A 13,401-nucleotide genomic window follows, 5' to 3' on the forward strand; every position below is an offset into this window, starting at 1 on the left:
GATGTGTTGACACTTTCTATTTTTATTTTTGTTGCATAAGCTTTTGGATCCAAATCCCCCCCAAAAATTGTGCCCAGATTAATATTGTATACATTTTCTGTATGTTTCCTTCTAGTAGTTTTATTGTTAGTCTCACATTTATGTGCATAATACATTTTGTGTTGATCTTCTGTCTATGTCTGCATTTTTATATGTGTGTGTCAGACAACAGTCCAACTTCATTCCGGTCTTTGTGGATACCCAGTTTACCTAACATATTTTATTGAAGCGGCTGTCCTCTTTCCATTGTGTATTCTTGGGACTTCTATCAAAAATTGAGTGGCCATAAATGTGTGGGTCCATTTTTGAGCTCTCCTGTTTCATTGGTGAGAGTGTGGAAAAAGAGGAACCATTATACACTGCTGGTAAGAATGTAAATTCATACAGGCATCATGAGAAAACAGTATGGAAGATTCTTCAAAAAATTAAAACAGTTACCACAAGATCCAAAGATGCTACTTGTGAGTATAAACCTAAATAATTTGAGATTAGTACGTCCAAGAAATATCTAGACTCCTATCTCCAGTGCAACATTATCCACAATAGGCATGCTTGCAATTAACCTGAACGTGGTTTATATATACACTATAGAATATTATTTATATTTATTTAGTCTTAATAAAAATAGCAAAGCCTGTGATTTTCAACAACATGAAAGAATCTAGAAGACATTAATGTTCAGTGAAATATTATAGGCACAGAAAACAAGTAGTGCATATTCTCATTTATAGGTAGACTCTAAGTTAACTGAACATATAAAAGCAGAGAGCAGAATGGTGATTATCAAAAGATAGAAGTGGAGACTGTATGAGACGTTGGTCAAAGAGGAGAGTCTCTTAAGAGAAATAAATGATGGGTTTTTGAGGTGATGGGCATGCTAACTTGCTTGAGTCTGTCCTTCCACGTTGTACATATACACACGTGTATATGAACCACTTTTCCCCAGAAATATAGATAATAGTAATTTGTCAATATATCTCCCTAACTAAAAATAAATGTAGATATGTGGTATCCTTGGTAATACAATTTTAGTTTATTATTTGCATTTTCCATTTTAAATCCAAGTTTCTTTTTCTACATCACAAAATAGGAAATGGGCAACCAATCATCATATTTTCTGAGGAGCACAATAAACAGGAAAATCACCTTACTTTAGAAACACAGCCTTCCCTGAGCTTTGTGTATATGTCATATTGTGTGCTTTTCTGCAATAATTGAAAAGTGTGTACACTTTAGAAACATATGATGATGACTTCATAGGATACTTATGATAAAATAAAAGTAAATAATTAGAATGTCATCTATTTCAGAATTCTAATGTAAACATAAAAAATCTGTAATAAAATATAACCCATTTGGAATTTGATATAATAGCAAATAAATGTAAAATATGTTTGTGGCACTTTGAAAAGTTTATACACATTAATTTCACATGTTCTTTTCATCTTCTGAGATCAAATACTTCTAATTAAATTGTAAGTATGTTTCTTTCAGAGCTGCACTGAACTCTAGATAAGCACAGTCAAGTGATGACTGTGCAGTTCCAGGAACTGAAGTCAATATTTAATACTAAAGATCTCTGTAGTGATTTGTTTGTTTCATTTGCATGCTTGCAAAATGAAATCTGAAAAAAGAATAATTTCTATGACCAAATTATGTTATTTAGATTTGAATTTTTGTATGTACATACAATCATTAAAATGCTATTAATAAGATATTTATATCAAAATAATAGGTCCCAACTACTAAACCAAAGCTACCTTATTCTAGAAAACATGCTAGGGTACTGAGAATTCAGGAAAGAAATTAATAAGAAAAGTAACATAATGAGAAAGACCAACCTCATGCTTAAATTATTTGTGTATAATAATATACTAGAGAACACCCTGGCCTGGGAAAATTGCTGGACAGATCTGTGAGCTGAGTGATGATGCTTGAGTGTGAGTGGCAGGCAGAGATGGCAGGGTGTGGAGTCCACCAGACGAAGTGACCACAAGGAGCACTGCTGGGGAAATGTGGATTACATTATGGGGGTTATCAGAAGGGACTTGAGAAAAACGCCAGCACCGTCGACAGGACTTAGTGAGAAGCTAAGGCTGAGATGTTGACAAGGAACAACTCAGTTAGCTCAGGGCAGCGTGTAGGAATTCAGTGGATCTGAAACTTTAGCACGAATAGAACAGTAGAAACTCTTCTCTTGTAGAAACAGTAGAAACTCCACATCTCCTGTTGTCTCGGCTCCTGTTTCTGATAGCTAGCATTCTGCTCTCTGCTTTTACATGTTCAATTAACTTAGAGTCTACCTATAAATGAGAATATGCACTACTTGTCTTCTGTGCCTATAGTATTTCACTGAACATTAATGTCTTCTAGATTCCTTCATGTTGTTGCAAAAGTCAAGCCTTGTCTATTGAAAGTATAGATTCTCATGATCTCTACTCAAGCATTTTAATATATTTTATGAACCCTGAGTTGGAAATCAGAAACTTATATCATTAATAAGTAAGCAAGATGGTTCTTGCTTGTGTAGTTTGTAGGACAAGTTGATAAAAATTCATTAATTGGCCTTATGGGAAATGGCACGTGGAGAAATCACTCTCAATGTAATGTGAATGACTGATGTGCCATAATCAGATCTGCAAGAGATCAATTACTTGTAATGTTTGGAGTAATTTTGACAAGACATAAAGGAATAGATTATGGCAGTGTACCAGAAATGGAGAATTTAGGTGGATTCCAAAGGGCCTAAGAAATTTATATTTGGGAAATGTCAATGTTTCCTGAATTTAAGAAGTGGAGAAAAGGGTGTTAGAATGCCGTACATTCCTATATTCAATAAAGCATAAGGCAAAGTTCTACTCTTTGTGTATTAGGCATATATTTCAATCTCTTCCTCTCATATGACATACAGGGTGGTTTTTTTCATGGAAATACATTTGGAAAACAGCAAACAACATTCAAAACATTTAAATGAACCATCCAGCAAGTATAGGCTTTTCATGAGAGGTAGACAGCAGGCACTAAGCAGCAGCCAGACACATGTGTGAGAAGATTTAATTATTTATTTATTTATTTTGGAAGGTAGCAGCACCTAGGAGCTTCAAGGATACACACAGAACAATCAGGAAGCAAATCATTACCTTTCCTTCCTAAGCATTCATCTTTCAATCAAGCTTTCCTGTGATCTTCTGGGCCTAGAAGAAATATATTAATAAGGTCTGGTGACCCCAGAAGTGGCAAATATGTGTTCACCAAAGCCTCATTCGTCACATTCCATGATCATTTTCTGCAGCTGGTCAAGCTTTTCAACTACAAAAAATTGTCTTTGTATTTCATGCTATTCTTTCAATGTATGTATGTATGTATATATATATATATTTGAAAGGCACACACACACACACAGAGAGAGAGAGAGAGAGAGAGAGAGAGAGAGAGATCTTTCATCTAATTTACTCCACAATAGCTAGGTCTGGATCAGGCCAACACCAGGAGCCTGGAACTCCATCTGAGTCTCTCACAGGAGTTGACAGAGACCCATTTCCTGATCTGTCACCTGCTGCCTGACAGGGTGTGCATTAGCAGGAAGCTGGAATTAGATGTGGTCTGGACTCAACCAAGGCACTCTGACACGGGATGCAAATATGACAAAGGCTGTTTTCAACACTCTGCCAAACATTCACCTCTTCCCTTTTTAAATAAAACCCAAGTATGGTTAGCTAGTCCTATGATTTTAAAGGTTTTTTGGGTTGTTTTTTCTTTATCATTTTATCTTCCCCCTTGCATCTTTCTTCTTTCCTATATGATCCCATGAAGTGTTCAAGACAGCTGCTGCGAAGCTTCTTGTAGCCCTGGTTACTGTGTCGACAACCTTTTCCCTTCCATCACCTGAGCCAACATCAGCAGTGAGACCACACTGAAGATCCCGGGGTCTGTTTTTTGCTGAGACCCAGGAGAAAGAAAGAGAGAAGTGGAGGAGTCAAGACAATTCCTGTCATCATGGAAGACTACACATTGTAATGCTGGATTTGATCAGAAGGGTGTTTATTATTTCCTTTTTAGATTTTTTGACTGATTAGATAGCTCAGAAAATTATAGGCATCCACACACATCTAAAAACAATAAACCATCAAGAAATATGATGAATTAGCCATAAATCCAAGGCTGCAGGTCATTACTGTTTAAAAATTGACAAAGCTCATCGTATTTTGAAATAAAAGGCTATTATAAAGCGTTAATAAAAGTGCTCTTGCTTATCAAAGCTGAGTGTTAGCTCTAACAACAAAAAGCTTTTACAAGAGGAATAGACTTACAACACTGTCAGAAACAGCTAAGAAAAGTTGAAAATAACTGATAAAAAAACAGGCCCAAGAGATTTTCAACCATTCCTCCTCACCACCAGAAACAGTCTGACAGCACACGCCATTCCTCTGATGTTCAGTACAAGAGATTACGTCTCTGACACCAGTTTCTATAGGCAAATACAAGAGCAGCTTGTCTTAAATGGTCTCGAGGAATTCACAGTAGCTCAACCTCACTGTGAAGAAGAATCAAATCCTCCAAAATGCAACTAACTGAAACTACAGAGTCTTCCGTTCTGCTGCCTCTTACTGTGGAATGGCAAAAACCAAATACAGAGTAAGAGTCATCACTGTATAGCCATTTTATAGCTTGTCTATATGATAATGATGTACAAAGTTTTAAGGGAACTTAAACAACAAGAATTTTACTCACAACTAATCAAATAAAACTAAGGGCAACTTCTGTTTCCTCAACTTCTGAGTTAAAGCCGTAACCATCGTAGTCCAAGTGCTGTAAACTCACCCTCTTTTTGGTTCTTTCCACTCTTTTGCTATCCAAATTCCATGTTTTTCCTCAAATAAAAATAAGATGTTCTGTATGGCTGTTCCTGGTCTGCTTTCCATCCCATCCTACCCCATGAATGTATTTACATTCAAGCACAAGGATAGAACACCCACCTATAGTTCCCTGAATGTTCTATGACCCACCATTCAGTAACACGATTCTTGTTTTGTCATTTTGCCTGCAACACTCCGAGCCAATTTCTGTTGATCCTGGCCAAATGCTCTGGTTTCATGGTAGTACCCATCCCCTAGGAAGGAATCCCCTTTCTTTCCCAGGTCCCTTTTTGTTGGTTCAGACAGCATCGCGCACTTTCCCTCCACGCTATCCTTCATTGTTGCTGTTTCTCACGGGCAGCTCTCATCTCACTGCAGCACACCACGCACTGCACACAGGCACATATCATGCTCACACTGTTCATTGCTCTGTCCCAACAGACTGGAACGTGCCTTGCATACAGTATACAGTCTTCCAAATGGCACTATTACAAATCTGAAAGCTTGATTTTAACACTCCAGAGATTGAGCGGTATGGGATCATTAAAGGTACATATTCTAGGATCTGGCATTGTGTCTCTCCCTATCTCTCTGCAATTGTCTTTCCATAAAAAAAATCTTAAAAAAGACACATATGCTATCTAAAGAATTAAAAGATTGGAGCAGCATGGTTCTGGGACACAAAGCTTATCACAATCTAAAGTATAGATTATTTGGTGGAGATCTTGAAGGTATGGCAATGGGTGAGAAAATACAACATGGAGAGGAAAGATGTCAGCAATATCAGAGACTTCAATAGCAAAGTGGAAATAACTGGAAAGTAATTTAATGCCATAGCAATTGAATTCAAATAAAGTAGAAGGAAACACAAACATTATAAAGGAAAATTAATAAAATGGAAAATATTTATATAATAGATACTATCCACATAACCACATGTCTCCTGGTAAGCAATAATAAAATCAATAAGCATCTGTTGAAATTTATCAAAAAACATAAAGAAGACGACAGAGGGAGTTGTGGAGAGAAAGTCATTTCTCACAAGCACCTGATTTATGCATAAAAATTACTCAGTAATTATCATATAGAGATATATGAAACATACTCAATGTCATAAACATGTATTAGCTTTCAAAACAGTGATGCATAAAGTATATGAACACATGAATACATATATAATTATACATACAGATGTATATATATATATATATATATGTCTGTATAGCCCTGTAACAACTCTCTATTATAATGAAAAACTGTTATCATTGAACATTGAGAAAAGAGGGGTTTGGGTGTGCAATAGAACCCAATTTAATGTTTTCCTTATTCAGCACAATGGCACATACTTTTATGTGAATGTGGACTCATGTAACAGCTGTCAAGATGATTGGTAAGTTTGTGGATGCCACTCACATCATTCGCGATAGGAGTGTGTATTTTTGAAACATTATAAAATTAGTTTGGGTTACTCTTGCAGCAGGATTGAATAGTCAGGCTTTTCCAAGTCCTTCCTGGTAAGCACAGCTAAAAACATTGTATGCTATACAGAAAGCTGGAGAGGATCTGGCAAGGTGGACAAGTCAAACTGCTGAGGGAGGTCAGGACTCAGAAACTGGTACAGCAGGGAGTTGTCTGATTTTGTTCACTATCTTATGCAGGAGAAGCCTGGGACACAGATGCAACTTGACACAAGTGTGCCCTAATATACTTGCTATCTTGAGGCAAAAGAATTTATAAAATGCATTATGAACCCATCATAATCACCCTTAATGTTTTACACAAAATGTAAGAATCTTGCTATAGAGGCCGGCGCCGCGGCTCACTAGGCTAATCCTCCGCCTAGCGGCGCCGGCACACCGGGTTCTAGTCCCGGTTGGGGCGCCGGATTCTGTCCCGGTTGCCCCTCTTCCAGGCCAGCCCTCTGCTGTGGCCAGGGAGTGCAGTGGAGGATGGCCCAAGTGCTTGGGCCCTGCACCCCATGGGAGACCAGGAGAAGCACCTGGCTCCTGCCATCGGATCAGCGCAGTGCACCGGCCGCAGCGCGCCGGCCGCGGCGGCCATTGGAGGGTGAACCAACGGCAAAGGAAGACCTTTCTCTCTGTCTCTCTCTCTCACTGTCCACTCTGCCTGTCAAAAAAAAAAAAAAAAAAAAAAAAAAAAAAAAAAAAAAAAAAAAAAAAACCTTGCTATAGAGACTCCATTATTGCTATCGTTTGTTTTACTGGATCCATGTATATTGCAACAACATGTGCTGCAACCCATACACCACAGACTTCTAGTAAAAGTTGTAGATGCCTTGACTTTCTTTCTATATCTGTCCTTGTATCTGATACAATTTTTCTTTAGCTTAGAAAGAGCAATATTTTGTTATTTGCACGTTTATGCATTTTTTTTCATATGAAGGCCTTATTAAGTCTTCATATGCTGACTGTGAAATTCTGACATAGAAAGTTGGGTTTTTTTCTTTTCCCCATTTCTGTGATAAATTGGATTTAGTCAAAATTAAAAACTCTGATCAGCAAAATGTCTTGTTACAAAGTACTTAGGAGAAAAAAATTGCAAATCACCATTCTACAAAGAAATTGTTTCTAGAATATGTAAAAAAGGCAAAATTCAAAAGTTGAAAAAAAAAATAGGCAGCAATCAGCAGCGACACCTAGAGAAGGAAGCAGATCCAGCAGGAAGAGTAGGGGTGGGTGCTGGAGTGCTCCAGGTTAATCACCAGCTGGGAAACCCACACCCCGCGTCAGGGCAAGGTGGAGACCAGCTTCCCAGCGCTGGCACAGCTTCCTCCTGACAGGTCCTGGGGAGGCGGCAGATGGCTGTCCATGTGCTTCCCAGGTGGGAGAACAGCTGGGGGCCACTCGGGCAGGTGGTGCGCAGTTGGATGTGAGGCCTTCAGAGGTAGAACACCCCATTCCCAGAGCCCCCAGTGCTGTGTTTCTGTTTGTTTTCCTGAAGGTCTTCAGTTGATCAGGAGGGACCCATTCACGCTGTGGAGGGTTGTTGTCTTTACTCTGACCGCCTATTTGAATGATAATCTATCCAAAATTGTCTTTCCTGTGAATATATCTACGAACTTGAGAAAATATCAATATATCCAGGTGTCATGGTTTAGCCTACCTGATACTTAAAATTAACCATCATCCGCATATACAAATGCAAATAAGCACTTGAAATATTCAACATTAGTTATTAGGGAAATGTATATTAAAACTACAAGTGAAATGTAACTGTGCATCATTTTATAAGAATGTCTAAAACTACAGAAAGAAAGACATAAATGATGGATTGATGTAGATAAAATGGGTCATTTTGGCTCAGATATGAGAATATGAGTGATAATAGACACTTTGGAAGCAGAATCTAATTTTTAGGAAACTAGACACTGAGTTGTTTTATGCAGCAGTTAAGATGCTGTTTGTGGCTATTGGATAAAGTTGTGGCTGTGGTGCTGGCATCCCAAATGGGCGCCAGTTCAAGTCCTGGCTGCTCCACTTCCAGTCCAGCTCTCTGCTATCCAATCCAGTTATCCGCTAATGTGCCTGGGCATGCAGAGGAGGATGCCCTAGGCGCTTTGGCCCCTGCATCCACGTAGGAGACCTGGAAGAACCTGGTTCCTGGATCCAGATTGGGCAACTCCAACTGAGGCAGTTACTTGGGGCGTGAACCAGCAGATGGATGATCTGTTTCCTCCCCTACCCCCATAACTCTGCCTTTCAAATAAATAAATATACCCCCCAAAATGCTGCTTGTGTTTCTTGCATAGTAAATCAGTGTGCCTGGGTTCAAGTTCCCACTTGGCTCCTGATTCCAGATTCTTGGGAGGGATCCGGCTCAAATAACTGCATCTGTGCTATCCACGTGGATGCCATGGTTTGAGTTCTGAACTCCTATCTTCAACCCCGGGACATACTGTTGTGGGTGTTTTTTTGGCGTGAATCATCATATGGGCATTCCCTCTCTGTCTTTCTTTCTCCCTCTCTCTGCCTTTCAAATGTATTAAATAAATAAAAGTTAAAGGAAAGACATTAAACTTGTATGACCCAGAAATTGTACATTTATCCTAGATAAGCAAATAATTGAATTTGTGTAAAAATGAATTCACAGGCTGGCGCCGCGGCTCACTAGGCTAATCCTCTGCCTGTGGCGCCAGCACACCAGGTTCTAGTCCCGGTCGGGGACCGGATTCTGTCCTGGTTGCTCCTCTTCCAGTCCAGCTCTCTGCTGTGGCCCGGTGTCGCGAGCGCCTACTGTCACGTAGCTCAACAGTAGCAAGTGTGACGTACGACTTACCAGTCACGGAGAAGAAAGGAACACACGGACACAACACTCTATTTTCTAACTTTATTATTCACACACTGGGGACACACCAGGGGGTTTTATATCATACTACTCATCAGCTTGCTCACTGAGGTCAATACACTTATCAGTACCAATATACTTATCAATCTATCCTCTTTAATACACTTATCACTAAATTTAACACTACTATTTAAGGTGACTTAAATGGTTAACTACTTAACTACATAACTTAACCACTTAACTACCTGACTTAACCACTTAACTACTTAACTACATCTACCCAATCTTAACAATATCACTTGTCTGCCAGGCAATCAATATTATACCACAAGTTACAACAAACACTATTAAAATAATCTTAAGTACTATCACAATGAACACTAAAAGCACAGCAAAAGGTTCAATACATAATATTAGTTTGCTTCATATCTAGGCTCGCATCACCGTCACGAATGTGTTTCTCCTGCAGGGAGTGTCCAGTGTCCAGAGTTCAGTGGCCCAGCAGGGACGGAACTCAGACCAGTCACTTACAGGAGGGAAGTCGTGGCAAGGTTATCACTCTGGGCAGTAGGCTCAAGGTTCCTTACTTTTTAAAATGTTTATTTACTTACTTATTTTTGTCTATTTGGAAGACAGGATTGGGGGAGGGAGAGAAAGAAAGGGAGGGAGATTGATTCCCTCGTTCATTCCCCAAATACCTGCAATGGCCAAGGCCAGACCAGCCAGAAACAAAGAACCAGGAACTCCATCCAGGTCATCCACATGACAGAAGCCCAAGTACCTGAGTCATCTTCTGATGCTTTCCCAGGCACTGTGTAAGGGAACTGGATTTGAACTAGGAGCCCTGTCTCAAACCTGTACTCTGATATGAGATGCAAATATCCTTAGTGGCAGCTTAAGCAGCTGCACACAATGCCTGCCCCAGCCAAATTATTCTTAATAGTCCCAAAATCTTGAATCAGTTCAGATGTCCTTCAACAATTGTTAAACACATTAGTGTACATTAATACCTTGGAATTCTATGCACCAATCAGATACAAATAAAACTCTTGATAAATTTCCAGAGAATCTTGCTGAATGAAAGAAACTATAGATTCCAAATCATGACATTATTCATATACATGTAACGTTCTTGAAATGATGAAATTATGGAATGGAAAGTGCATTACCACCTGTCAGGGGTTAAGCGGAGAGAGAAAAAAGGAGGGAAGTAATAAAGTGCATGGGGTTATAAGAGAGCAGCATGAGGGATTTTGTATTGATGGAAGTGTTCTCTAATTTGACCATAGCAATGCAATGTCTGTGTTGAGATTTTGCATTACAGTTTTACAAGATATCCCCTTTAGAGAAAATTATGTAAGTGGTTGGGTTACCCTGTGTCTTCTGTTACGACTGTATGTGAGTGTGTCATTATTTAAAAATGAAAGTTTAAAGCATCACTTCAGAAGATTAATGATGATAATCTTAATAGGAAATGTATGAATTCCAAAGCAAGGTGTGAGACAGACCTATATGTATCCATGTATGATTAAAAACTGTGTTCCAACGCCTATTAAAATTTTGTGAAGAAAAAAGTCATGGATTTCTTTATAAGTAAGCTGTGTGATGATATTTTGAAACAATGAAAAGCTGATCATAAACCTAAATCCTCAGGTAGATAAGATTTTTCTATGTCTACGTTTTTTCTGATGTGAGGGATGATTTCTATGATTTTTGTGAAATAAAAACAGAATTCAAGAAAATGATTCGTCTAAGCCTGTTTCTTTCCTCCTCACATGTTCCTTATTTGTTGGTTTGGCTGAGTGTTTTGTAGATTTGGTTTCTATGCTGTGCACCTTGCAGCCTTTTCTATGTGGATTCCCTAGTCCCTGTTTCTGGATCAGCAAGTTTGTTGATCTGTGCCTAGAAACCATGAGTCTGGTAATTTTCCAAAGTTCTTTGTTGGCTCTTGTTTTCACATTCTACCCTCATTCCTAACTGTGTCACACTCACCAAGTGATGGAGGGGGGTATTTGTATAGCCTGAAGCTCCATTACATCACATGGTGCAGATGAAATCCTGCACTACACCTGTAGATAGACGTGCAAAACTGATATGTCTACACCAGTCTCAGATTTCTATAAGGACTGTGCATTGTTGCCATTTTTCCAACAACAGGTTTGGAGCCCTGTAACTCCCCACTGCCTTTCACTCCACACCTGAGAATGCCAAGGAGAAAGCTAAACATAGGCCAGCCTCCTGTGGTGTTGGAGGTGGAGGGTGTGTTCAGCCATGAAAGTCTGGGAACTCTAACCTCCATGCTCACTTAAATTAACCCCTCATCTATCAACTCAGCCACAAGCCCATCTGTGCTCTCTCATCTGTTTTCAGATTAGCTGGCCAATCTCTGCTTGACTCAGTGTTTGTTATTAGCTTGTCACACCTCCATCTTGTGAGTGGGGTTTCAGTCTTGATTTCCAAACTGGATTTTGAGGATTGAGTTGATTCAGCTTCCAAGAGAAAACAACCACAAAAAAGAGAAAGGTGGAGGAAGAAAAGTAAGGAAATATATCTTTCTTGAGGGTGAAGAATCCACATTATTAAAACAAAGAATTAGGTCTATAATGTTACTGAAGTAGAAATCCAAAACTTACTGTTATTTTAATTATATGTTAAAAAGTTGAAAAGACCACTCATTGGCTTGTGCATCTTTCAACACAGATTCTGAGTAACTTAAACATCTATTAACAATTGACAATCAGCAAAGATGCAGAACTTTAAAAATTACCGAGTCTCAGATTACAGTTATACAAGGCATTTCAAAGTATGTGTGGAAAACAGAATTAATAAGGTGTTAATTTCTGTTTAAACAGTTATGCACAGTTTTTCCAAGTTAGACGTCGTCTACGAATTTTGAAGATCACCGTGTGTCTAGAGACCTCACTAAAGCAGGTGCGACAATAACTGAAGATGTTACATTTTGCAAATTCCATATGTTGATAACATCCATTTGCCCTATTCTTTCCCTGAGAATGGAAGCTCAGGCTCATAGAAAAATAGATTGAACTAAAGCTATGTCTTTGGTGCTTATAATCAGCTTAACATAATGGGTTCACATGGGACACTATATCACACAGTAAAAAGTGTTAATGTAGCTCACTATACAGTAAAACAAGGTTGACAGGATTTAAGACCCATCATAGAGCATCTACTGTAGGAAGATGTCATTGTCCCTACTGCAGCTCCCTTTAACAGACCAAATCTGATCAAATGAATGGGTTACTCTTTTACAATTTAGGAGACCAGAAGGTAAAAATCAAGGTATTTCCAGTGCGGATCCCCCTGGGTGACTCTCAGTGATGATCTGCAAATAGTTTACTTAAATAATAAAAGTCACTTTTCCAATACAATTAAGTAACCAGATCTACAGAATGGGAGGTTCTTTTATTTATTTATTTAGGGTATACAAGTCTCAATCATTTCATATATATGGATTTAGGAACATAGTGATACTGCCATCCTCCCCTCCTCCCCCTTCCCTCTCTTCCTCCCTCTGTGATCTAACCCTTCTTTCTCCTCCCTCTCCTACTTGGGAGGCTATTTTACATCATCCTGGTGACACAGTGTGGGTACAAGCCTCCTTCTAGGAGGCACTAGGAGGATGAGGGTTGGTAGCAAGAAGGTGGACAGACTTTTCAACCTAGAAATGCTAAGAAACAGATTCTCCCACAGAAGCCAGAGAAGTGCCACAGCCTTGTCAACACCAGAATTTTAAACTGGGAAAATTTGAGTGCACATCCTGATCTCCAGATCTGTAACACAATAAACTTGTTTTATTTTAGGTCACTATGTCTGAAAGAATTTCTTTATTTACAGTGGCAAATTTAAATCATTTTGACAGGCTGAGAAAACATGTTTTTTGTTGTTGTAGGGATAACCCAATGAGAAAAATAGATTACAAAATACTTGAGCTTATGCACTTGTACCTCCAGCTTTATTGCTTTTATAAGAGGTTTTGCTTTGTTAAAATTTCTTTTTCCCTTGTTTTCTGTTGTGTTGTCATTGGTATTTTAGTCTAAAAGGATTTTATTATAGTGAAGGCCTTGGCTGCCCTCAGAGACAGAAAGAGGTCGCGCACGAATGTTCTCTACAGTTCCCCTCCCAATGGCTGTTTATGCGACAAGGGAATGTTGAGCCATTCCGTAGACAGACGTCTTGTTTT

Source organism: Oryctolagus cuniculus, chromosome 13 (genome assembly GCF_051225735.1).
Source record: "Oryctolagus cuniculus isolate XC-2025 breed Fujian yellow rabbit chromosome 13, ASM5122573v1, whole genome shotgun sequence".
Classification (NCBI taxonomy): domain Eukaryota; kingdom Metazoa; phylum Chordata; class Mammalia; order Lagomorpha; family Leporidae; genus Oryctolagus; species Oryctolagus cuniculus.